At 48.7% G+C, this 25639-nt stretch overlaps 1 protein-coding gene across 1 annotated transcript in view; it reads left to right on the top strand.

Moving 5' to 3' along the window:
• LOC131559630 (zinc finger protein 814-like) overlaps positions 1-25639 on the top strand; it is a 289734-nt gene that overhangs the window by 225815 nt on the left and 38280 nt on the right. The gene's annotated exons all lie outside the window — the stretch shown is intronic.

Here is a 25639-nt window from a genome sequence, read left to right as displayed (position 1 = left end):
ACACACTTAAATAGGAAATTAGTGTTAATGAGTCTTATTCTGATATTTTTGAGATTTGGTGGCAGTGGAGCCTCACAGAATCAAGGAGTCAACTGTGACACTGAGAAAACTCATGGAACAAAGGGTCCATGGTGACACAGCAGAACCTCATGGAACTAAAATCCATTTTGGCACATTGGGGCCACATTGAACCAAAGGTCCATTGTTATAGTGCGGATCCAAGGAGACCACTGTGACCCTGAGAAACCTCTTGGAACCAAGGGGCCATTGTGACAATGCAGAACGTCACAGAACCAAGGTGACCGTGTTCTACTGCGGAACCTCATGGAACCAAGAGTCCATTGTTCCCCTGTGGGGTCCTGTGGAACCAAGGGGAACACAGTGACATTGTGGGGCCTTATGGAACAATGGAGACTGTTCTGACACTTTGGGACCCACTGGAACCAAGGGCCCATTGGAGGATGGCAGGGCCTGGTGGAATCAAGGGGATTGCAGTGAACACTGTGGGTGTCCATGGGATGAAGGGTCCATTCTGACACCATGGAACCAAGGATACCATTGTGACACTCTGAGGCATCATGGAACCAAAGGTGCATTGTGACACAGCAGGGCCTCATGGAACCATGGAGGCCATTTTTACACTTGGAGGCCTCGTGAAACCAAAGGGCCATTGAGGCACTTCAGAGCCTTGTGGAGCCAAGGTGACCACAGTGACACATTGAGGCTTCATGAAACCAATGGTCTGTTGTGACACTGCAAGGCCTTATGGGATCATGGAGACCACTGTGACACTACAAGGCCTCACTGAACCAAGGAACCATTGTGACACTGTGGAGTCTGGCAGGCCAAGGGGCAGTTTTCACACTGTGTGGCACCATGGAACCAAGGAGGCCATTGTGACGCTCCCGGGTCCTATGGAACTAAGGATCCATGGAACATTACAGGACCCCATGGAACCAAAGTCCATTGTGACATTGCGGGGCCTCATGGAATCCTGGAGGCCATGATGACACTTGGAGGCCTCGTTGAATCAAGGGGCTCTGCAGGGCCTCATGGAACCAAGGAGACCCTTCTGACATTGTGAGTCCCCATGGAACCAAGGGTCAATTGTGACACTGCAGCACCAAGGAGACCCCTGTGACACTGCCAGGCCTCATTGAAGCAAGGGACCATTGTGACACTCTGGAGCCCCATGGAAACCAGAGGCCAGTGTGACACATCTGGGCCTGATGGGACCAAGGATACAATATGACATCACTACTGTGACACTGCAGGGCCCCATGAATCCAAAGGAACAGGGAACAGGTCTGGTTGGCTTAGCCGGACTGGTCCAACTGCCCTCGGCATGTCGAGAGTTTCTTCTCATGTACCCCTGAAACCCTGGGGTCTGAGCTGACTTTCAAATGGAAAAAAAACCTGCCCTTCTCATTCAAGCATCTACGGCCAAAACAGGATTCCCTCTCCAAAATTCCCAATATCCGGGGATTGCTGCCAGAGAAAAGCTGCCATTACCAACAAGTCTGGCAGCCCTTGGCCTCCTGAGGGCCGGCTCTCACCTGCCTTCCAAACACAAGGGCTCTGTGCTTTCCTTTCTGTGGAAAACAACTGACCTTCTTCTCCAGGCAGTTGGGATTTCACATATAAAATTTCAAATATCCAAGAGTTGCTCCCAGACAAGCCTGCCAGAACAGACAGGTTTGCCTGTCCTAGACCTCTGGTGACTGCAGTTCAACAGACCCTGAGATAATGGGGCTCTGTGGTTTCCTTCCTGTGGTGCCACTGCAGGGAACCTGTGGAACCATGGAGACCATTGTGACACTGTGGGGCCTGGTGAAATGAAGGTGCCACTGTGACACTGTGAGGCCTTGTGGCACCAAGACCATCACTGTGGCTCTGTTGGCCAGCATGGTCCCAAGGGGCCAGTGTGAAGTAGCAGGGCTTTGTGGAATCAAGAGGCCATTGCTGCATTTCAGGGCCTCGTGGAACCAAAGGGCCATTGTCACAGATATCTTTTGTGAAAAATCCTTTCTTCAGGATTTTTCCCTCTTCTGGGAAGCTGAGGCCCGAGAAAGAGAATGTAAACAATGGTTATCTGCTGCTGTGGAATGTAACAGGTGCACCTGTGATTGGCCCATGTTCCATGTTTACAATTAAGAGCCAATCAGGGGCCAAACTCTCTCTGGGACAGATCAGAGAGACCTCGTTGTTGATTCATTCTTTTTTCTATCCTTAGCATAGCAGCTTCTGAACTTTGCTCTCTATTCCTTTTAGTATCGTCTTAATGTAACATATATCATAATTTAATAAATCCAGCCTTCTGATCATGAAGTCAAGATTCTAGTCTCTCTCTTCACCCCTGAGGAACCCTTGCAAGCCTGGTAACAGGCCGTTGTGATCCTGCAGGGCACCGTGGATCCATGGAGAGCATTGTGGAATTGCAAGGCCCCATGGAATCATGGAGACCATTGTGACACTGGGGCCCCACGGAACCAAAGGGCCACTGTGACCCTACAGGGCCTCATGGGAGCACGAGGCCATTGTGACACTGCAGAAACAAGGAGAACATTGTGATACTGCAGGGCCTCCTGGAAACAAGGGGAGATCGAATAGATCTGGCCGGTTTGGCCTCCCAGGGGCCAGCTGATCTTGAAATACGGGGGGCTGATTCTCATCAGTTCTTGAAGAACTGAGGCTCTGTGCTTTCCTTCCTATGGAAAAGAACCATCAGTCTATCCAAGTGCCCAAGGCCAAAATTGATACTCCCCTTGAAAAATTCCCTATATGCAAGGGTTCTCCCAGACAAAAGCTGGCAGGACAGAGAGCTCTGGCTGACCTTGGCCTCTGGTGGTCACCTCTCATCTCAAGGAAGGCCTGAGGAAAGTATTTGAACAGGTTTGACTACTGCAACATCAATAGGTCTCTCATCCTCTGAAAAACTCAGATGCTGTTCTGATCATATGTGTCTTTTTTTCCTCAGTGTGTATTATGCATGAAATATTATTTTCAGCTAAATACTATTATTCTTCTCACTCTACCAGTATTATCTGAAACAAAACACCTCCTCTGCATATGGATCCATGTCACCTGTACAAGCAAACACAAGAAAGAATGCAGCAGGAATGATTTGTCCCTACTCCCATCTGTCCCATCTCCTCTGGAGCTGGAGGTGCAGCCCCAGCACTTGGCAGGGCTCAATGGCTCCCAAGATCAGCTCCCACCCATAGAACTTGCAGACCCTGGGGTGCTCTTCTTGGCCTCTGCACGCTTAGCCAGGCTGAGATGGACACTGAGGGTTTCTGTGCCAGGCTCTCTGAGCCCAGCCCAGCTCTCTGCAAGCTCTGCCAGCTGCCCTGAGCTCTGGGCAGCACCAAGGGCCTCTCCCCAGCCCAGCCCAGCCGGCTCTGGCCCCACAGCTCTGCTCAAGCCCGGCTGCTCTGGGCACTGGCCCCACGGCCTCAGCCCCTGGCAAGGGCACAGCAGCAGCTGCAGCTGCCACAGGACTCAGCCCCAGCCATGGGTGAAGGTGCTTGACCAAGGCCAAAGGAGGCTCCCTGGCTGCCCTGTTCCACTCTGCCTGAGGTGCTGAGAGCTCTGCAGCCCCTGCTGCCATCCCATCTGCCCAGGGCAGCACAACAGCCCCGGCCTTGGGGCCCTCAAGAGCTGCTCCTGCTCCAGGCCCTGGGCCCATGCCAAAGCTGGGCCAGCCAGCTGTGCCCATTTCTGTTCATCCATGCTCTGATCAGGATGGATTCGCAGCCACTTACAGGTTGGTGATGAATTTTACTTTTCCAGAGGCCTCTTCTTTCTTGAGCTTCTCATTTGAGAAATTCAGTGACAAAGGCTCATAAAGATTTGTTCAAAACACCCAAACAACAAAAGCCTATGGGAATAATTCAAATCTTCAGTACTTCTCTGGTTAATTGGACAGATTTCAGAGTGTCTTCAAAGTGAATCTACTATATTGAAAACAATGAAAAGAGAATTCTTTTGTCCTTTATAGTTTCCCTGTTTATAGATCGATATCAGCTACCCCAGTTGATATTGATCCCCAGCCCCTCCTCATGCAGTCTGAACAGATATGAAAATCAAGACCCTTCATGGCTGACAATCAGTCACACTTTGTCTCTACCCCCACCTCAGCATTTCCCTCATCCAACCCCTGGCACTCAGAGCAGCTGAGGAATGGAGTCACATCCAGGGTTGTCCCCAGGGCTCAGGATTGGGGCCAGATCAGTGAAATCTCTTTATTGCTGATCTGGACGAGGCCATCGAGGGCACCCTCAGTCAGTTCCCAGGTGAGCCCAAGCTGGGTGGCAGTGTGGCTGTGCTGGAGGGCAGGAAGCTCTGCAGAGCTCTGCAGAAGCTCTGGGCCAGGCTGGAGCCATGGGACCAGGACAATGGGATGAGGTTCACCAAGGCCAAGGGCTGGGTCCTGCCCTGGGCTCACAACCACCCCAAATCCCTGGCTGTGCCCTGCCCCTGATCCCCACAGCCTGTCCTGTTTCTTTCATCCCTGCATTGATGCCGAATTTGCCCCAAAAGGCGAGAATAACTGCTTAAGAGACTCAGCCTAAGTCAGATAAGCAGGAGGTATTTTATTACGACGCGTCGGAGAAATCACGAAATGGATTTCTAGATTATGCACCGCAAAAGCGGGTTTTTATACAATTTTAAACAAGGATTACATCATTTATTACATGCATATTCATAGGCAGGCGGAGTCTTCTGGGAATTCTTGATCTTCCTCAGTTAAATTTTAAGCTTTTCCTAATTTGGTCTTCTTCCTGTTATCCTTGGCATGTTTTTCCATGACTTAGCTGAAGTAACTGTTGTACTTGGCTTGATCCTAACGGCTTGGCAGGTCACTTTAACTTATTGGCTTCCACTTCTTCTTCTTCAAATATTCTAATTCCAAAGTTTCTTCTGTGAGTGTATTTTAGATTACCTATCCAAATATTGTGAGTGTATTTTTACATTGCCTTACCTAAGTATCTGATCAAAGATCTTCCTGAAAGTGTATTTTAGGTTATTTATTAACTGCTGCAATTCCCTTAATATATTTTGAGTGTCTTTAATTCTTTTATTTTTCAGAAGCTATTAACCATTATAATAAATGGCTTCATTTCCCCCCTTTTCTTATTACTTACGAATTCTTTCGTCAAATTCTAACCCTGTAGGGCGCTGATATGCTCGTACCATAGCCCAGATCATTTGGGTTCTTTTCATTATAATTCTCAGTCTCCACCACATGCAAATATTTGTAAGAGTTAATAGTAACAGAACTATGATTATTATTAGCGTTGGGTGCACCAGATAGTTAAAGACTTGTGTAGCTGTTGGGGAATATCCTACAAAGATATCCCACCAATGATGCTGGCCTACTTGTTCTACTTTAGTCAGGACATTCTGTATTTTTTCTGAATTATGTTCTACCTGCCATACCATTCGTTTGGTTGTTTGATTTACCTTTTGTATTAATTCCCTTACTTTAGGATGTGTGAGCATTGCTTTAAGGACTTCGACGTCCATCCCTATTTGTAATTTCGGTATCTCTTGATATAGGTCAAAATCTGCATTAATTAGCTGTTGAGTAGTTATTGGGACAGTATAATGAAAGTCACAACCTACTATCTTGGTGAAGTTGCATACACAAAAGTTAGTATTGTTAGTCTTTTCTTGGCAATTATCTATGGTGACGTTATCGCAAGCTGTCCTCACACAAGCGCACCCATTCCCTATATAATAAACTTGTGATTGTGTTCTATTATGCGGAAGCATTTCAAAAGTACATACACTGTTTTCAGCATCTAAACATAGATCTTCCGCTTCTACTACAGCGTTTTCACAGACATAGCCTAATTGTCCTCTAGGAATACATGCTTCTGTGTTAACCGATTGCCACCTATTTTTGGTATTCTCATAACTAGCCCAGACATTATGGTCTATGGGCTTGACAATAACATTTTGATGTATTGTCCCTAGAGTGAGGATAGGAAAGATAGCTCTTTCCTCTGCTGCACTAATGGTGAGGACATAGGCTTCAATGTGTTCCTGTTGAGGGTCATAAGTGAAATTTACTAATTGCCACCAGGCTTGGTGGTCCTTCTCAAATTGTGTAGTATGATTGTTCTTTAGTATTGTTTCTCTTATCTCTTGAGGTAATATACCTGACATTCCTTCTCTCATTATTCCTGCAGCTACTGATTGTACCCATTGTTGTGTCTGAGGGCACTGGATAGCTAGTGCAATTTCTTTGCTAAGCTCCCCTGTATAGTTAGCGAACTTCAAAAAATCCTCTTCAGTATGGTTTGCTACCATGGTTAGTAGTTTTACTACTAGTGATTGTGTTTCTGCTAATGTGAGCATGGATGAACTGAGGGGCATTTTTAGCTTTCCTAAGTTCGAAGTAACGGTACTTAATTTATTCACTAATACTTCTTGATCTATCGTGTTTAATATACCAAATCCAGTGCCAATCCATCCACTTAGATCTCTTTGTACTCTTCTATGATGAGACCTTGTTGCTAGCCATGCATTCCATCCCTTAAGGCTTTGCTGTATAAATGGTTGGCAACCCTTTTGCAAATACGTAATATCGGTGTGAAGGTTCATCTGCACCTTTTTCAGGGAATAAGTGGGGTCTAACAATAATTTTTGTTCATTAGATTTTCTTATCACCTGAGGCCCTATAAAGGTTAGGTTATGTACTACTTTACATACCACTGGTAGGGTGGTTTCTTGAGGCAAGTCTAAATCTGGATACAATGGGATCACGTCTTCTGGTAATTGTATCCTATAATCGACAGCACGCCCGAGAGCACGCCCGAGGGAGCTAATATCCTGTCCCAGTGTTTTCAACTCCCTTTCACATGTGAACATCATTGACTGATCCAATCTAAATGCCATCTCACACAGTGCTTTCCCTCCCTCAGGACCACTAGATATTACAATTTCTCCCGGAGAATGGAGAAGAGGGTGAGGGTCATAGGTTATGTTTTGAGGGCGTAGCTCCCCAAGTGAATCTTCTCTATAAATCACCCCCTTTATCGGTTGTCGTGATCCGGGTGGATCCTCCCTGAAGTCGCTCCACTGACATGAAATTGGGCCTTTTTGCTGGATCCAAACTGTGGGCCTGCCCATTTTCACTGGACTAAAGGTAATTAGGTTATGTTTAAAGGCTGGCATCAAGGGTTTAATTGTTAATACTAGCCGCCTTGTTTTCCCTTCCTCTGGGTCGAGTTCTCGACACCCAATTTGGACTTGGTCTCCCTTGTATGCTACCATGGAGGGCTGATCCCACACCTCACTTGCATATGGCTGATTGTTTCGTAAGGCATAAACCTCGAAATAGGGCCCTCTCGTTCCCAACTCTGGGTGGATACACTGGTGCGCATGAGACCATGGGTCTATTGGGGCAGAGCCTTGGGGAAGCACTATCGTTAGTCCAATGATTAGAGTTGTAAAGGTTTGGGGTGGAGTCGGGGTCATAATGTCTGGCTGTCAATTTTGTTTCTTTTGGCGTTCTTGTTGCTTGGTGTGAATTTGCTTTACTCGTAAAATAATCTTTTCTAGTTCAGTGTCTAGATCTCTTTGTTTTTTAAAAGGTCCAATTTGGTCACTTATTAGTGGATGTCGTGGGACAGAAGAATAGCAACGGGTCGATAAAACCTTAGAACGACTAAGTTTCAAACAATATTGTAACCAGCGGTGTACTCTCCAATGGCACCACCCTAATACAATTTGTTCGGGTGCTTCAAACAATTCCCTAGCCTCTAAAATGGATCTGTTGGCGAATTTCTCTAAGGCCAAATAGTCGTCATTCTCCCTTGCTTCTTTGCAGCTACACTCATAACATTGGAGGTCCAGTAAACAACTTTGTACGTTCCAAAATTTTCTATCACAACCTCCACAAAGAAATCCAATTAGTCCCACACAATTTCTTTCCCCACACCCAAAACACGGCTGATCGTGAATAGGGTCCTGTGGGTCAGGTCCTTGTTGACTGTATGTTTCAACCCACCCTGTCCACTGTATTGGCGTGCTACGCAATGCAGCTCTAGCTTCGGCATTAAATTCTGCTATGAGGGATAAAGGTTTTGGCAAAGTCAATGTTAGTTTATGTTGAATTCTCACGTGATCCTGCGGAGACAGCTGACTCAGAAGTCTGTACATCTAGGGCAGGTTTGATCTCCTCTTGTTTGTTTTCCGGAGCTCTCTTGACCCGTGAATAGTGGATCCACGTAGGTCGCTCCTTGATCCGAACCGCGGTGAAGGTAGTCAGCAGCACTTGGAAAGGTCCCTCCCACTTTTCTTGTAGGGGTTTTCCTAAAAGATTCTTAACATATACCCAATCACCGGGGTTAAACGGATGCAATTTGCAATCAGGTTGCTTAGGTTGGTGTTCTATCACCACAGTAGCATTCTTATCAAACTGTTTCCCCACCGTAATTACATAATCATAAATATACTGATTACCGATTTGGTCTATAACGTCTCCATTTACAACTTGCATAGCGTAAGGTCTACCATACAAAATTTCAAATGGGCTTAACTTCTCTCTTGATCTTGGTTTGACTCTCAGCCTGAGCAAAGCAATAGGCAAAGCCTGATACCACTGCAAATTAGTCTCCTGGCATATTTTGGCAATTTGCTGTTTGATGAGATGATTCATCTTTTCCACTTGCCCACTGGCCTGTGGGCGATAAGGTGTGTGTAGTTGCCATTTGATTTGTAATGCTTTGCTTATTGCTCTCACCACTTTTGCACAGAAGTGTGTACCTCTATCCGAGGAAATGCTCTTTGGTACCCCAAACCGTGGAATAATTTCATTCAACAGTACTTTGGTCACTTCTCTTTCCTTATTTGTCCTACAAGGGAATGCTTCAGGCCACCCAGAAAATGTATCAGTTATTACCAACAAATACCGAAACCCCCCTTTTCTTGGGAGTTCAGAAAAATCAATTTGCCATACTTCACCTGGGAATTTACCTCGATTTATGGCTCCTTGATGTACTTTGGTTCCTGTGTTCGGGTTATTTTTCAGACACCGCTCGCACTGGGACGTAACGTGTTTTATAGTAGTAAATAATTTTGGTCCTGCTATTCTGGTCTGCAAATATTGGTAAAGCGAATCTAGGCCCCAATGGGCCTTCTCATGTTCTGCCTTCACAAACTGCCACATCACGTTTCCTGGTATCACTAACTGTCCTGTTTCTAATCGACCCCAACCATTTTCTAGTATTTTGCCCTTATTCCTTTGAATCCATCTATGATCTGACTCTTGGTAATCTGGCTGGATATTGATATCCAGCTCCCCTGGTATTAGGGCCGCTATTTCCGCTTCCCTATTTCTTGTGGCCGCCAATTTAGCTTCTGTGTCTGCCTTCCTGTTCCCTATCTCTGGTATAGTGTTACCTTTCAGATGTCCCTTACAATGCATTATGGCCACTTGTGCTGGGAGTTGGACCGCCTCTAGCAATCGCAGAATCTCTTCTGCATGTTTGACTGTTTTTCCTTGTGTAGTCAATAGTCCTCTTTCTTTCCAGATGGCCCCATGAGCATGTACAACAGAGAAGGCATATTTAGAGTCTGTCCATATATTAATTTGCATGTTTTCTGCCAATTCCAAGGCTCGGGTCAGAGCTATCAGCTCTGCCTTTTGAGCTGAAGTCCCTGCAGGCAAGGGGTTTGACTCAATTACCCTTTCTGTAGTGGTGACTGCATAGCCAGCCATTCTTACTCCTTGCTTCACGAAGCTGCTGCCATCTGAGAACCAGTTGTCCGCACCTTCGAGCGGCTCTTCTTTGAGATCTGGGCGACTGGAATAGACGGCTTCAATTGTTTCCAGGCAGTCGTGTTCGATGGGTTCTGCTAGGGCTCTCCCTTCCAGAAATGAAGCTGGGTTCACAATGTTAGTTACCTGAATGGTTACGTCATCTGATTCAGCCAAGATGGCCTGGTATTTTAGGAATCTGGATGGGGACAACCAATGGTTGCCTTTCTGTTCCAGCACGGCTGACACAGTGTGAGATACTAACACAGTCATCTTTTGGCCCAGTGTGAGCTTTCTGGCCTCTTCTATGTTAATTATCACTGCAGCCACTGCCCTCAGACAGCCTGGCCATCCTTTACTTACTTCATCCAGTCGCTTGGAGAAGTAGGCCACAGCTCTCTTGTGTGTTCCCAACTGCTGTGCCAGGACTCCTAGGGCCATCCCTTGTCGTTCATGGGAGAACAGCCAGAATGGTTTTGATACATCTGGGAGACCTAAAGCCGGTGCCCTCATTAGCTCCAGCTTCAACTTCTTGAAGGCCTCTTCTGCCTCGGGAGTCCAAACTAGAACATCCTTGGTTTCTTTCAACAAATCGTACAGTGGTTTAGCAAGTATCCCGTACTGGTAGATCCACAGCCGACACCAACCTGTCATTCCCAGAAAGGCGCGCAGGTCTCTCACCGTCTCTGGTTTGGGCATTTGACAGATGGCCTCTTTCCTAGCTGCTCCCAGGGATCGCTGTCCTCTGGAGACTTCGTATCCCAGGTACACTACTTCTTTTTGCACCAGCTGTGCTTTCTGTTGAGAGACTCGGTATCCACTTAAACCCAGGAAATTTAACAAGGAAATAGTCCATTCAATGCATTCTTCCTCTGTCACTGTTGCTATTAAAAGGTCATCTACGTATTGCAGAAGGGTGCCATCTCCCAGCGGCCTTTCCCACTGTTCTAATTCTTTGGCTAATTGATTCCCAAAAATCGTAGGGGAGTTTGTCCATCCTTGGGGCAATACCGTCCAGGTAAGTTGGGTCTTTCTTCCTTTATCTACAGATTCCCATTCAAAGGCAAAAATCTTTTGACTCTCGGGAGCTAAGGGAAGGCAGAAAAATGCATCTTTCAAGTCTAATACAGTGAACCAGGTCAAATTATCCTTGAGTCTAGTTAAAAGCGTGTATGGATTAGCAACTAAAGGATGTAATATCTTGGTTATTTCGTTTACTGCTCTCAAGTCCTGAACTAGTCTGTAAGCTCCATTAGGTTTCTTTACTGGCAAGATTGGTGTATTAAAATCCGATTCACATTCTACCAATAACCCCAGTTCCAAAAACCTTTTGATTATGGGCTCAATCCCCTTCCTGTCTTCTATTCTCAAAGGGTATTGTTTTCTTACCACCGGTCTTGCCCCATCTTTAAGTTCAACAACAATCGGTGCTGCTTGTTTTGATTTTCCAGGTATATCAGTAGCCCATACTAATGGGTATGCCTCGCTCAGGATTCGCTCAAAATTGTGATTCTCAGGTTTAGGTTTCACACAACTGATTGTTAGGCTTAGGGCTGTAATCAGTTGTTCTTCTTTTACTTGAAATTCAAATCTGTCCTTTTTGAACTTTATTATAGCTCCCAAGTTTTCTAATAAGTCTCTCCCTAGTAGAGGTTTTGGCGAATTTGGCAAATACAGAAACTGGTGTATTCCCATTTGTTTCCCAATTTTGTATTTGATAGGTTTCAAAAAGTAAGCCTTTTCTGGTTGGCCTGTTGCTCCCACAACTTGTACAAATTCATCACTTTTAGGTACCAATTCTTGATTTAAAACTGAAAAGGTTGCTCCCGTATCAATCAAAAAGTCCAATTCCTTTTTACCTTCCCCTAGCTCCATTTTAACCAGTGGGTCTGCTAGGGTATGGCCCACCGGTCCCCCTCATTCACTTTCTTGTTGTGTGGTGGTAGTGGTGACCATTAACCTTCTCTTTAACTGGGGGCATTCCTGTTTCCAGTGTCCCGTCTGTAGGCAGTATGCACATTGATCTGGCCCTACTCTAGCTGGGTGGGGTTGGAACCTTCCTCCCCCTCTCACCGGGTAGCCTCTACCCCTACCCCTGGTTCCAGGTTCCGAGTGACCTGTCTTCTGAGCTGCCACTGCCACAGCCACTACTCGAGCTATCCTCCTGTCCTCCCTTTTCTTCTCCTCAACTTCTCTATTATTATATACCTTCCATGCCTCATTCAACAAGGCCTCCAGGTTTTTATTTTCTGGGTGTTCAAGCTTTTGCAATTTCTTTCTGATGTCTGGGTTACTCTGTCCCATCATTAATCCTAACAGGTGTTGTTTCCCTTCTTCCGTTGCTGGGTCCAGGGGTGTGTATTGTCTCATGGCTGCCCTAAGTCTATCCAAAAACTCTGACGGGGTCTCATCCTTTCCCTGCCTAATGTCATATAACATCGACCAATTGATAGCCTTAGGGATCGCATTACGCAAGCCCATCGCTATCAGCTTTCTGTACTGCACCAATCGTCGATAGTGCTCTTCGTTGCCCGGATCCCATTCTGGTTTACTGCTGGGGAAATTATCTTCTAGTCTCCCTGATAATACTTGAGCATGTCGTTTTCCTGTTTCCAATACGAGTTCCCTTTCTGTATCTGTCAATTCTGACAACATCACCTCTATATCTTCCCAATCAATATCTAAATTCTTTGCCATTAATTCAAACCTCTTCGCTACTCCCTCTGGATTCCTCCTGAAGTTCCTTGCCTCATCCCTCCAATTGTTCAGATCACTTGTGGAGAACGGTACCTTTACCCTGGTCCTTTCTCCTACCATTGGCATAAGTTGTCGGAGAGGAGCTATTGTATGGTTCCGTTCCTCTTCTTGCTTTGCTTCCCTCCGTGCCACAGATCTGGTATAATACGAATGACTAGTCCCTTCCCCAGGATCTTCCTGTGCCTCAATGTCTTCCCTATTCTTTCTCTTCTCTTTTCTCTTTCCCTTTCCCTGTTCTTCATCTTCACCTTCTATTTCTGTTAACTCTTTTCCTACTACCCCCCTGGCATGGTTTACACAGTCCAGCCGCGCCTCGCTCTGCATCTGTCGCCTTTCTTCCCGCATCTGCCGGCGCCTATCCTGTTCCGGGCTACTGTCCTCATCTTCTGTTCCCCTTCCATCTCTCTTATCCTCTATCTGAATTATTATATTCAGCTTCTGTGAGTTGTTCTCTGCCTCCCTTTCGCATGTCTCAGTGTCATTCTTCTCACTATACCTTAGCTTAGAGACGTTGCCTCCCAGTGAGTTATCCCCAGTCCTCGGTGTGCTAGTTTCTATTCTACAGGTACCTGATTTCCCAAAACCTCCACTTCTGGGTGTACTACCATCCCCATATGGACTTAGTTCGGGGAGGCTGCGTGTCTCCCCTCGACTCTCTGTTCCATGTGGGCTGCCTTCTTCCCTCTCAACTTCTAATCTGGGTGGGCTGTCAGCATCCTTGTAGCTTCCCGACCCCTGTGGACTATCTGGTCCCTGCGGGCTGCTTTCCTTCTTGTCCATCCCCGATTTTAATGGACTATCCTCCTCCCAAGTGTTATCTAGTTTCTGAGGACTGTGCCCAAACTTAGATTTCCACCATCGTTCCAGCTCCTTTAAGGGGCTAGGATCCCCTTGTTCCTCCTTTGGCCTGGGAAGAGGCCCTTCCCGTCCTGGGGCGAATGGATGGTATTCCCACAGGCTTATTTCGCTCTCCTTTCCACTATCCCTTCTTGTCAATTTAAGACATTGTTGCCCAATGCTACATGCATCACAGCACCGTTCTTTAGGCTTTGAACCTTTCTTATCTTTTTCCAGGGCTAGCACTAGGGGGTCCTGAGGTGCTACATTTACCCCGCACTCTTTTTGCCACTCCGGTTTATTTCTTAGGGTAAAGAACATATCAGCATACATCACTTCGTCCCATTTGTTAAGTCGGCGAAGGAAAAGCATCAATTGCAAAATAGTATTATAATTAGTTGTTCCCTCCGGCGGCCATTTCTCATTGTCATCTAACTTGTACAATGGCCACCACTGCGTACAATATTTAAGGAGTGTCTTTTTACTTATGTTTCCCCCCGGGATCCCTCCCAAGTCCTTCCAGTGTTTTAGGATACATCCTAAGGGGGTTTTCATATTTACGTCCTTACTCTGTTGACTTCCCATAGTTATTCCCTGTGTTGGTTTAACACTTCACACACAATTTTCAGTCGCTTTTGTCCTGGCTTCTCGCGTCGCAGCGATGCTGCATCTTATTCACTCTCAACCATACACGCGCACCTTTATAAAGGAATTCCTACCTTATGGTCTATATCAGAACAGACTGTTACCGGGTTTGGTCACGCGAGGTCACCTACAGACCGTGAGACACCGGTTTGCCAGATTCGTGCAATCGCAACCGTAGACAGTGTAACAATTGCAGGAGGTCACAATTTTCTTCCGGATATCTATCAACTTATTCTCTTCTAAAAATTATAGAGAGAGCAGCAAAATATTTTTTTTTGTAAGATTTTGCAACAAACACATAGAACAGACACAAAAGATCACCGGCTGACAGACCTCTTCAGATAGCAGTTTCAGTTCTTAACCCTTAATTCACAGTATTACAACATCAAGCACAATGTTAAAACAGTTTCCCATACAGACCAAAAAATACCAAGATAAACAAACACTTCTTTCAGCAGGACTTTTGTCCTTTTCTTTACAAAAACAATGCCGGGAATCTCCTGGCAAACCAATGCTAGCAACAACCCTGGCAAACCAATGCTAGCAACCCAATGGGATTCGTTACCGGGGCGTCCCCCAGCTTTCCCTTCGGGCGGTCACGTCTGACCCCCGTTTCCTTACCAATAAAACCAATAAACAATTAAAATACCTCTTAATTGAAGCAGGAGATGCAGGGAACCCTCCGTCCACCAAGGCGCCAGTCCAGGGGGGGTCTCTTCTTGACAAAAATTCGTCAGGGGCGCCCAGAGAATCCCGACCCCGGACCCGGCCCGGGAGGACCTCAGGGCCCGGATCTCCTGTCTGGTCCCACCTGGGTCGCCAGAAAATGATGCCGAATTTGCCCCAAAAGGCGAGAATAACTGCTTAAGAGACTCAGCCTAAGTCAGATAAGCAGGAGGTATTTTATTACGACGCGTCGGAGAAATCACGAAATGGATTTCTAGATTATGCACCGCAAAAGCGGGTTTTTATACAATTTTAAACAAGGATTACATCATTTATTACATGCATATTCATAGGCAGGCGGAGTCTTCTGGGAATTCTTGATCTTCCTCAGTTAAATTTTAAGCTTTTCCTAATTTGGTCTTCTTCCTGTTATCCTTGGCATGTTTTTCCATGACTTAGCTGAAGTAACTGTTGTACTTGGCTTGATCCTAACGGCTTGGCAGGTCACTTTAACTTATTGGCTTCCACTTCTTCTTCTTCAAATATTCTAATTCCAAAGTTTCTTCTGTGAGTGTATTTTAGATTACCTATCCAAATATTGTGAGTGTATTTTTACATTGCCTTACCTAAGTATCTGATCAAAGATCTTCCTGAAAGTGTATTTTAGGTTATTTATTAACTGCTGCAATTCCCTTAATATATTTTGAGTGTCTTTAATTCTTTTATTTTTCAGAAGCTATTAACCATTATAATAAATGGCTTCAGCATTGCCAGGGACTCTCTGGGACAAGGGAGCTCTGCTCTGGGTGTGGAAGGAGGTGCAGGCGCCACCACTGGAGTGGGAACCAGAAATCACCAGGTTTGTGTCCTTTGGGCGTCAGGAACTGGTGGGACTCAGAGGCACAGGAAGTTTCTCTTCATGGCGAAGAGATTGTGGTTGAACCGGATATAATTCAATAACAACCACGCTCTTCCCTGAGCCATATGCAATGTCCCAGCAGTGTCTGACATGTCCACCATCCACAAGTGATTTCCATACTAAAATTAATTTTAAAAAAATATGGTTCTGTGATAGATATAAATAGAGTTAAGTTGTTGTATCAGGATGCTCGTCTGGAAGTGGGATAAAATAGCCTGAAAAATTCCTGATTTGCAAAGCTCTCAGTGGTGGATGGAGAAGGGGGTCAAACTGCTTTTAGTGTAGAGGAAATGCTGAAACCAGCCTGACTCATTTCATCTCCTCCTGTCCTGGCTTATCTCCTCTCTTTCCACTTCCACCCATTGGCTTTTGTCTCCCACCAGGCCCCGGTGAAGATCCTGGCTCTGTGTTCTCCATCCCCTCCTCGCTGGCACAGCCAGGCTGGCATGAGGAGCCCCTCAGCCTTCCCTGCTCCAGGCTGGACAAGCCCAGCTCCCTCAGCCTCTGCTCACAGCCCAAGGGCTCCAGCCCCACTTTGGAGGCCCTTCCCAGACCCTGCTCCAGCTGCCAGACATCTTTCCTGTCCTGGGCAACCCAACCCAGGCCACAGTGACCTGGATAATCCCCGTCCTTGATGTCCTGGTCACACAGCCCTGGCCCCTTGTCCCCTGTCAGGCTCTGGGATGGATCCTGTGGAACATACTTTGGTGGAGTCTGTGGCTCCAGGTGGGCTGGGGGGATCCCCGGGGACAGGGACCCTTCTGGGCATGAACAGCTTTGGACTTGTTGGGAGAAACTGTGACGGGGAGCTGGGGCAGAGCGACCAACCCAGTGACCTGACACAGCCCTGCTGGGATGTCACACAGCCCCTCTGGGATGTCACAGTCTGCTCTGTGATGTCACAGCCCCTTCTCTAATGTCACAAAGCTGGTCTCTGATGTCCCACCAGAGTCTGTGATGTCATAGTCTGCACTGTGATGTCACACCTCTGCCCTGTGATGTCACGCGTGGGTCTGTGATGTCACAGAGGCAGTCTATGATGCCATGGCTGCTCGATGACCTCACATAACCCACTCTGTGATGTCATAGCCCACTCTGTGATCTCATGCTACCAGATGATAAATTGTCTCCACCAGCTGAGGTGACACCTGGAGCTTGTTCTCCACAACCCCAGGCCTGTGGAAACCACACAATGCCCATTGTGTGAGAAGGGGAACTGGAAATCCGCGAGCCTCAGTGTCCTGCCAGCTCAGCCAGGCCCATGGGAACATTGGGGTCAACGAGCACCGGGGACCACCAGAGAGACCCCCAGGACAGAAGAAAGCATGGGTAAAGGGGAGGGGAAATCTTAATGATTTTGGAGAAATGATTATCACATATGTGAAAAAGAATAGAAAATCACCAAATTTGCAGATGACACCAAGCTGGGTGTGAGTGTGGATCTACTGGAGGGTAGGAGGGCTCTGCACATCGCCCTGGATAGGCTGGATCCTGGGCCAAAATCCAACAAGGTGAGGTTTAACAAGTCCAAGTGCCGGGTCCTGCACTTTGGCCACAACAACCCCTGCAGCAGTACAGGCTGGGGACAGAGTGGCTGGACAGCAGCCAGGTAGAAAGGGACCTGCAGGCACTGATGGACAGCAGGCTGGACATGAGCCAGCAGTGTGCCCAGGTGGGCAAGAAGGCCAATGGCTCCTGGCCTGGATCAAGAATGGTGTGGCCAGCAGGAGCAGGGCAGGGATTCTTCCCCTGCACTCAGCCCTGGTGAGGCTACACCTCGAGTGCTGTGTCCAGTTCTGGGCCTCCAATTTAGGAAGGCCATGGAGGGGCTGGGGCGTGTCCAGAAAAGGGCAACAAGGCTGGTGAGGGGTCTGGAAGACAAGTCCTTGGAGGAGTGGCTGAGGGATCTGGGGTTGTTTATCCTGGAGAAGAGGAGGCTCAGGCGAGATAGGGCAGTGTCAGGGCACAGGGTGGACTTGATGATCTCCAAGGACTTTTCCAACATTGCTGATTCTGGGATTCTCTGGAGCCACCCTTGGAGCACTGCAGGATGAGCCCTGGGTCTCCTCTTCAGAAGCTCCAGCAGCCCAGGTCCCTCAGCTTCTCCTGCCAGCCCCAAAGCCCATCCTGTCAGTCCTGCAGAGCCTCTGCAGCTCCTCCTCACTGCCCAGAACAGAGAGCACTAGAGCCAGACACAACAGCCCAGATGTGCCCCCCTGGCCTGGGATGCCTCTGGCAAGGGAGCAGCACCAGGCACTGCAGGAGCCTGCAGACAATTCCTGCAGCACATGTAGGATGATCCTGCTCCCCAAGGGATGTTCCCATGGTGCCAAGTCAGGAACTGCAATGGGGAGTGGGGCCAGAGAGTAAAGGGCAAACAGGGATGGGCTCCTTGGAGGGGAGGAAACAGGGATGGGCAAGAGGGAGAAATCTGGAACAAGAAAGAGGAGAGAAAGCAAAGGTGAAGCATAGGAAATGCTCAGGGCAGTTTGGGGGTGGCTGCCAGGCAGCCCTGGCTCTGAACAACAGCGTCTGCAGTGGGATAGGAAACTCCCAGCTGATGGGAACAAACTTTCTGGCTGACTGCAGAGGCCAGGACAAAGCTGAGTGGTTTCCCTGCTGTCCCCCAGCCCTTGCTGGCCCCAGGGGCTGATGGCATTTGTGCTCCCTCATGTTCATGTCCCCACACCAACAGCATAGGGATGCTCCCCCTGCTCTGTGCAATGCAAACAGGGGCTGCTGAGCCAGTGCTGCTGTGTCTGTGCCTGCAAGGATGGGGCACCTGTGTGAACTGGGGGAGAGGCCAGGGCTGCAGAGGGGGGATGTTGTTGGCAGCTCCATGAGGACGCTCTGGGACGCTGCCCTGGGCTGTGCAGCACACTGGGGATGGATCAGCCCCTGCTCTGCTGCTCCTTCCCATCTCCCCCAGGGCCCTTGCAGAGCACCAGCCATGCTGTTTGCGACCACCCTGTCCACGGCCAGCCTGGGGCTGCTCACGGGGGTTTTCTGTGCTGAGCATTGGCCTGGCTGTGTTCTTTAGAGAGCCTGGGCAAGGAGCCTGGAGCCCCCAGGGCCTGGGCTGAGGCGTCAGTGCTGCACCAGCAGTGCCCATGGCCTGTCCCTGCTGCAGCCCCGGCACTGCCACCCTCAGGACTGTGCCCGGCCCCGAGAGCACTCAGGCCCTACAGCAACACCAGGGCCACCAGGGCAGCGGGGCAGGGCCACGGCAGCAGCACTGGCAACACCAAGTGCTGCTGCTGCTGGGCACAGCTGCTGGGCCAGCACTGATCTGCCCCCAGCTCTGCACACAGACATTGCTGCTGCAGCTCCAGAGAAGGCAACAAAAGGGCATCTCTGCAGGAAACTCTGCTGGAAGATCCTGTAGAGGCACCAGGGATGCAGCCCCTCATTGACACAGTATGTGGCCACAGAGAAGGCAGAAAGAAACAAAATGAGAAATGGCACGAACAATATTTATCTGTAGACAATATGATGAAAGTAAAACAAAGGAAAAAACACCACAACCAAAGCAACAAAAAGTATCAAGGATGACTTTTATTACAAATGATTTCCAGAAAGTGGCCAGCATTTAAATGTTTTTGAAAGCATCCAGTTATCAGTGTCCACACTGCAGCCTTGAGCTCCTGGTTCCTCAGGCTGTAGATGAGGGGGTTCAGGGCTGGAGACACCACCGAATATAGAACTGACAGGGCCAGATCCAGGGATGAGGAGGACATGGAAAAACATTTCAGGTAGGCAAGCAATGCTGTGCTTACAAACAGAGAGACCACAGCCAGGTGAGGGAGGCAGGTGGAAAAGGCTTTGTGCCATCCCTGCTCAGAGGGGATTTTCAGCACAGCCCTGAAGATCTTCACATAGGAGAAAACAATGAACACAAAACAGCCAAATGCTAAAGAGGCACTAACAGCAATGAGTCCCAGCTTTCTGAGGGCGTTGGTGTGTGAGCAGGAGAGTTTGAGGATCGGGGGCACATCACAGAAGAACTGGCCCAGGGCATTGCCATGGCACAGGGGCAGGGAAAATGTATTGGCTGTGTGCAGCAGAGCATTGAGAAAGGCACTGGCCCAGGCAGCTGCTGCCATGTGGGCACAAGCTCTGCTGCCCAGGAGGGTCCCGTAGTGCAGGGGTTTGCAGATGGACACGTAGCGGTCATAGCACATGACGGTCAGGAGGAAAAACTCTGCTGAAATGAAGAAGAGAAAGAAAAAGACCTGAGCAGCACATCCTGAGTAGGAGATGTTCCTGGTGTCCCAGAGGGAATTGTGCATGGCTTTGGGGACAGTGGTGCAGATGGAGCCCAGGTCGCTGAGGGCCAGGTTGAGCAGGAAGAAGAACATGGGCATGTGCAGGTGGTGGCCGCAGGCTACGGCGCTGATGATGAGGCCGTTGCCCAGGAGGGCAGCCAGGGAGATGCCCAGCAAGAGGCAGAAGTGCAGGAGCTGCAGCTTCCGTGTGTCTGCCAATGCCAACAGCAGGAAGTGGCTGATGGAGCTGCTGTTGGACATTTGCTGTGCCTGCACATGGGGACCTGTTCATGAAGAAAGGACAGGGATAAGTCAGGAGAGGGTGCTTTGAACCAAACCTGGGCCATTCCCTGCAGGCTGTCCCACTGGGACTCACCCAGCCTTGTTCCTGCTCTGGGAAAACCTTCACCCAGGTCCCTGCCGAAGCTCCAGCTGGGCTGGCTGAGTGTGCCAGGAGCAGCCAGGCCTGTGCATGGGGGCTCTCGAGGAGTCATCCTTGCCCCTCTGCCCTGGGTTTGTGGCCATGTGGCAGAGGGATAAAGCTGGATATTCAGGATTTGTCAGGGGAATCACTGCTAATGCAGAAAGGCTTTGTAGCATCTGCATTCACAGTCCTATAAGATACAAATGGCAGGAGTTTGTTTTAGGAATTGTTTTCCTACTCACACATCGTTCCTGGCTCTCTGAGGTCAGCAATCCCCAGCATTTCTGCTGCACTCAGAGTTTGCCACTGAGAGATGAGAGAGGCAAAGGATTCCCTGTGGCTGAGGGAAGGTGAGGGGCTGTATGGGCTTGTTCCCAGCTGCTCTGGCTTTGCACCTTAGGCTGCAATCAGAGCACAATCACACTCCTGGATCACCCTGGGATAAACAAGACCCTGCCCAGATCAGAGGATCCCTGAATGTCTCACACTCTCTAAAGGTCTCTGGGCAAGGTCTCCGCACCCCCTTGTGCCAAGGACACTCACAGCTCCCTGGGAAAACCCAACAGCATTTCCTCAGCTGAGGCAGCTCTGCCCTTCCCCGGGAGACATTCAGGGAACTCCCAGAGGCTCTGGCACAGATTTGCACCTGCCAGGAGGGCAGCTCAGAGCTTGGAAGGGCACAGCAAGGAGATCCCTGGCTGTGCCCATGATGGGATCTCAGGCAGGGGCTCAGCTCATTCCCCTTTCCCATGGACTGCTTTGCCCACAGCCCCACAGGTGCCAGTGAAGTTTGGACTAACCATTCTCATGGACACACCCCTGCCTGGCAGGAATGCCAAGGGCAGTGCTTGACTCAGCTGCTGCAAATCCCAGAGCCTCCCTGAGATCAGCAGATAACAGGGTCAATATCAGGGCAGGGCAGAACCAAGAGAAGATGTTGTGGTGCTGTGCCTGAGAGGGCAGGGCAGAGACAGCCGAGCACTCAGGACAGTGTTCCCGAGCCCAGCTGTGCCCGGTACCTCCCACACACCAACAGTGCCCTCATCCTGCCCCCAGCACTGCTCTCTTCAGCCCCCTCTCCTTCCCTGAGCATCTCCCTGGGCCTGGACATTCCCTCCTGAGAGGAGCCTTGTTCCTGCCAGCACTCACAGAGCCCATCCCAGCCTGTGTGCCCTGGCTGGGGCCCTACAGAAACCTGCCTGTGTGCAGGGCCCTGGCTGGGGCAGGCTCTGTATGCAGCTGGGCAAGGGCAGCTCAGGAGAGCCCTGCTGGGCCCTGCAGAGGTGATGCTGGTGCTGCCCAGGGCTGAGGAGTGGCTGAGGGCCCTTTGGGAGGCTCCCAGCAGAGAGACTGACCACCCAAAGTTACAGTTCTGGAGTCTGTGTAAATGTTCAACCATTCCTTTGATGATCCTGTGTGTCCCTTTCAACTCAGAATGTTCTGTGATTCTGGGATTACAATTCCTGTTCTGCTTCTCTTATCCCCCTGTTGTCTATAACCCAAAGAGGAAAAAACCCCCTTGCAGCAGTGTTAGAACAGTAAAAATGAGACATTTTTTGGAAGCTTCCAGGTGTCCTAGTGAGGAAGGGGCAACCCAGGGCCTGATTTCAACAATTTATTAAGGTTGATTAATTAGGATATTTAACAGGAACCTCCAAAAGGAGATTCAGTTTCCCTAGTTACACATCCCTGGGTCAACCCATTGGAGTAGGTCCAAAGGCTTCTTTGCCTTCACTTTTTATGACTGCTCATATTCTGCTCATTCTCAAAACCCAAAATGCTCCTATATGTCCAGTTCCTAGAAGACTATATAATATTTCAGGACTATATAAAAGAATAGGACTATACCGCCTTTTAGCAATATATTTAGACAGTCAGGTTATTAAGAGAAAGGTAAGGAAACATACTAGAGTTAATTCAGGATTAAAGCCATATAAGAATATAATAGTGGTTTAATACAGTTAAGAGTTTATAGAGTTAAGTAAGGATTATAGAATTGTAACTATATAATAGTAATTCAGAGAGCTATGAATATATAAAAATGTAAAAAACACAAAAATCTTTTTGTCACCACCCCAACATTCCCATCTTTGTCCAAGAAGGAAATTGAAACACTCTCAGGAAAGCTCCTGATCTTTACAGCAATCCCTGGCTTACCTTCTTTGGGAAGTGTCCTCCGGAGCTGTGCCCAGGCTGGTCTGGAGCTGGGAGCAGCCCTGCCCCACCCAGCCCCTCTCAGCAGCAGCCCCTGCCCTGCTCAGGGTGGCTCCTTCCCCCCACAGCTTCTCCCCAGTGCCAGGAGCAGCTGCCAGGGCTGGCTGAGAGCTGTCCCTGGCAGGCAGCAGAGTCCCTGCCCCAGCACAGCACCCTGGGCTGCAGGACCCTGCTCTGCAGGACAGCCCTGGGCACCCCTGGCTGCAGCCCCGGTTGCTCGGCCCTGCAGCAGAGCCTGGCAACAGGAGCTGCCTTGGGCTGTGCCTGGGCTGGGCAGCAGGGAAAGCCAGCCCTGCCCTAGGGCCACAGCCCTGCCCTGGAGCAGCTCTGAGAGTCCTCCTGAAAGGTCCTCAAAGCTGTGGGATGTGCCAGCTCCAGGAGATCCCTGCAGGAATGGCAGCTTCTCTTTCCACAGCCAGGGAATGACTGTTTCAAACCTAGGATGCTTCCTGCTCTGGTGAGCCCTGAGTGAGCTCTGCTCTGTGCTCCCAGCCCAGGCTGAGTTTAACCCCTGTGTGCCCCTGTGCTGTGCACAGGGGAGCTGCAGGCAGTGCCCCAGCCCTGCTGGGCTGTGCACAGGAGCTGCTCCTGGCCAGAGCCGTCTCTCTGCAGCGCTGCCCTTGCCAGGAGCTGCCTCTGTGCGGGAAGCCTCTCTGCAGGTTTTTCAAAGGACTTTGGGTTTTGCTTTTGTCTTGGAGTCTCTGAGAGGTTTGTGCAATCATGGCCTCCAATTATCTGCTGTAGTTAGTCCCTGGAGAGGCTTTGTCAGTAACAACACACAGTGGGGCTCATTAATACTTCAGGATACTTCAGATTTTTTAAGGTACTTGGTGTTTCCCTTTTGATACAGACTCTGTGAGAGCTTTGTGGAATCATGGCCCAATTTTCTGCTTTAACGAGTCCCTTGAGAGCTTTGTACTGACACCCAGTAGTGCTCATTAATACTTTGAGATACTCAAGGTTTTTAAGGTACTTTGGATTTTCCTTTCTGCACTGACTCTCTGAGAGGATTTCGTGCCATCCTGGCCTCCAATTCTCTCCTCCAAGGAGTTCATGAGGAGACTGTGTTGGGGATGGACCTCAGAGGGACCCATTCATGCCTCAAGAAACTTTGGGGTTTTTGTCCATCTTTGACTCCTGGAAAGGCTTGTGCAATCTCCTCTCAGGCTCTGAGGTTCCAGGGCTCAGCTCCAAATGCACCATGAGGCTCATTATGATCAAGCACTCCTGACAAATCATGGTTTTGCTTTGATTTCCCTCAGCTGTAGTGCAGTTCACTAGGAAGTTCTTTTTCTATTGTTATAGAGAAATATTTCAAATAGCTTCTAATAAATCCACATTCCTGTTTTAAGGGTGTATGGTTCTCTTTAGAGAAGAAATGATAACAGCATTTTGTGACTGATAGACCCAGGGGCTTTCCTAAGGAGGTCTGGCCTGCTCTGAGAAGCTGTGTCTTGAGATCTGACCCAGTGTGGAGAGCCTTGCTCCACATTTCCAATCCCCATCCTGTCTCTCCTCACTCACCTGGGGTCAGCTTATCTTGGAGAACTGGCTGCAGTCAGGCAAAGAGGGGATTTTCTTCTTTTATTTTAGCAATCCAAAACTCCTAAGCTCCCTGTTGAAAACAGACACCCTCCTCAAGTGTGTGCCAAGCCCAAGCTGCCACCAAGACCACTCTAGACCTGCCCTGGGCCAGCTGTGAGGATGTGTGGAGGCCCAGAGGCCTACCATCAGAGTCTCAATCCCCTAGACATGGAGGACTGGTTCCAGATAAGAGGAATAGGCTTTCAGGTTAGGGTGAAAGCTCTCCCATTGATCCAAAGATCAATCTCCCATTGATCTTTGCAGACACATGATTCATGTCACATTATGTTACCCCATTGGCCCATTGGCCTAATTATCCTAGTTCAACTCCTATTGCCCACGTTTGTTTAGCCCTAGAATGTTCTCCCTCTGTCCCTCCACTGGCCCTAGTTTGCTGCATTCCTCCACCCTTGTTTCCTATTGGCTGACCTGAGCTCTGACCCCTCCTCTGCACCATTTTCCCCCATATCCATTGGACTCTGACTCTCAGCTCCACCCTCACTACCCCATATAACACCCTGTTCCCTCAGCCTACACCCTGTCTTCATCCCTGGACCCTGTTCAGCTGTGTACCCTGTTCCTGTACCAATAAACCCAGTTTGCAGGAGATCATATGAAAACCCATCCTGCCTGTTCTGTCAGCTTTCTAAGATAGCAGTGAGCTTTGGGCTCATGAGTGCTGGATGCTACAAGGGCCTCAGTAGAGCAATGATGCTACACATGGCACCCAAACAGGGACATGATTTGTTAAGGTCCCCGGTAGCATCTCCAGCAGTGATCCTGCCAGCCAGATGTCACTGGAAGCTGTACCCCTTCAGGTCAACCACAACGCTGAAATGAGACTTGAGTTTTATTGAATCTCACTGAAGAAGAAGTCAACAATCCCCTCAACATCTGTGGGACCAGCTTTGCTGACAGCCCCACAGGCCCCACTTTGTCTGAAGATTGTGCCTGTGAGACTGAGAGTGAGTGACTGAGGGGCAGAGAGCTCCCAGGGGTTTGGGCTTTTGATTTTCTGTTCCTGTGGATGGGCATTTCCTCTTTCATTGGGTGCAGCTATGGAAAATAATCAGTTCCAAGCTGCAAAGGATGTTTTTGTTAAGTTTTGGAGAGTTTTAAATTTAGAGGGGAGTTAATTTTCTGAGGGGAGTTTAAAAGGTATTGTTCATGGTTATTTGAGGAGTTTCCTGATATCTCTGTTGATTCTATCTATCAGTTACTGTTTTGGGATGCTGTTGAGAAAAAGCTTTATATTTTACAAACACAAGGGGTTTTAAAAGTTGGGAAATTGTATCTGTTGTTTCATTCAATTTATGGGATCATGTAACGAGTTCATGGTTCCAACCCATTGTCCTGGTTTATTCAATCCTCCCACCACGTTCCCGAACCCATGTTCCCTGAGAACAGGATGGGAGATGGAGCCCGCCCTTTGGCACAGACAAGCCATCTGCTACCTGTCATCTCCCCTCCTTTTCTGTCCTCTCCTCAGGGTGGTAGTGTTAGCGTTCAAAAACACATAATCACGGAGCGATTATATGCGGTGCTTTTTATTAAGA

Source organism: Ammospiza caudacuta, chromosome 7, assembly GCF_027887145.1.
Source record: "Ammospiza caudacuta isolate bAmmCau1 chromosome 7, bAmmCau1.pri, whole genome shotgun sequence".
Lineage (NCBI taxonomy): Eukaryota > Metazoa > Chordata > Aves > Passeriformes > Passerellidae > Ammospiza > Ammospiza caudacuta.
Note: the sequence above shows the minus strand (reverse complement) of the source record. Positions and strands in the feature narration are given on the sequence as shown.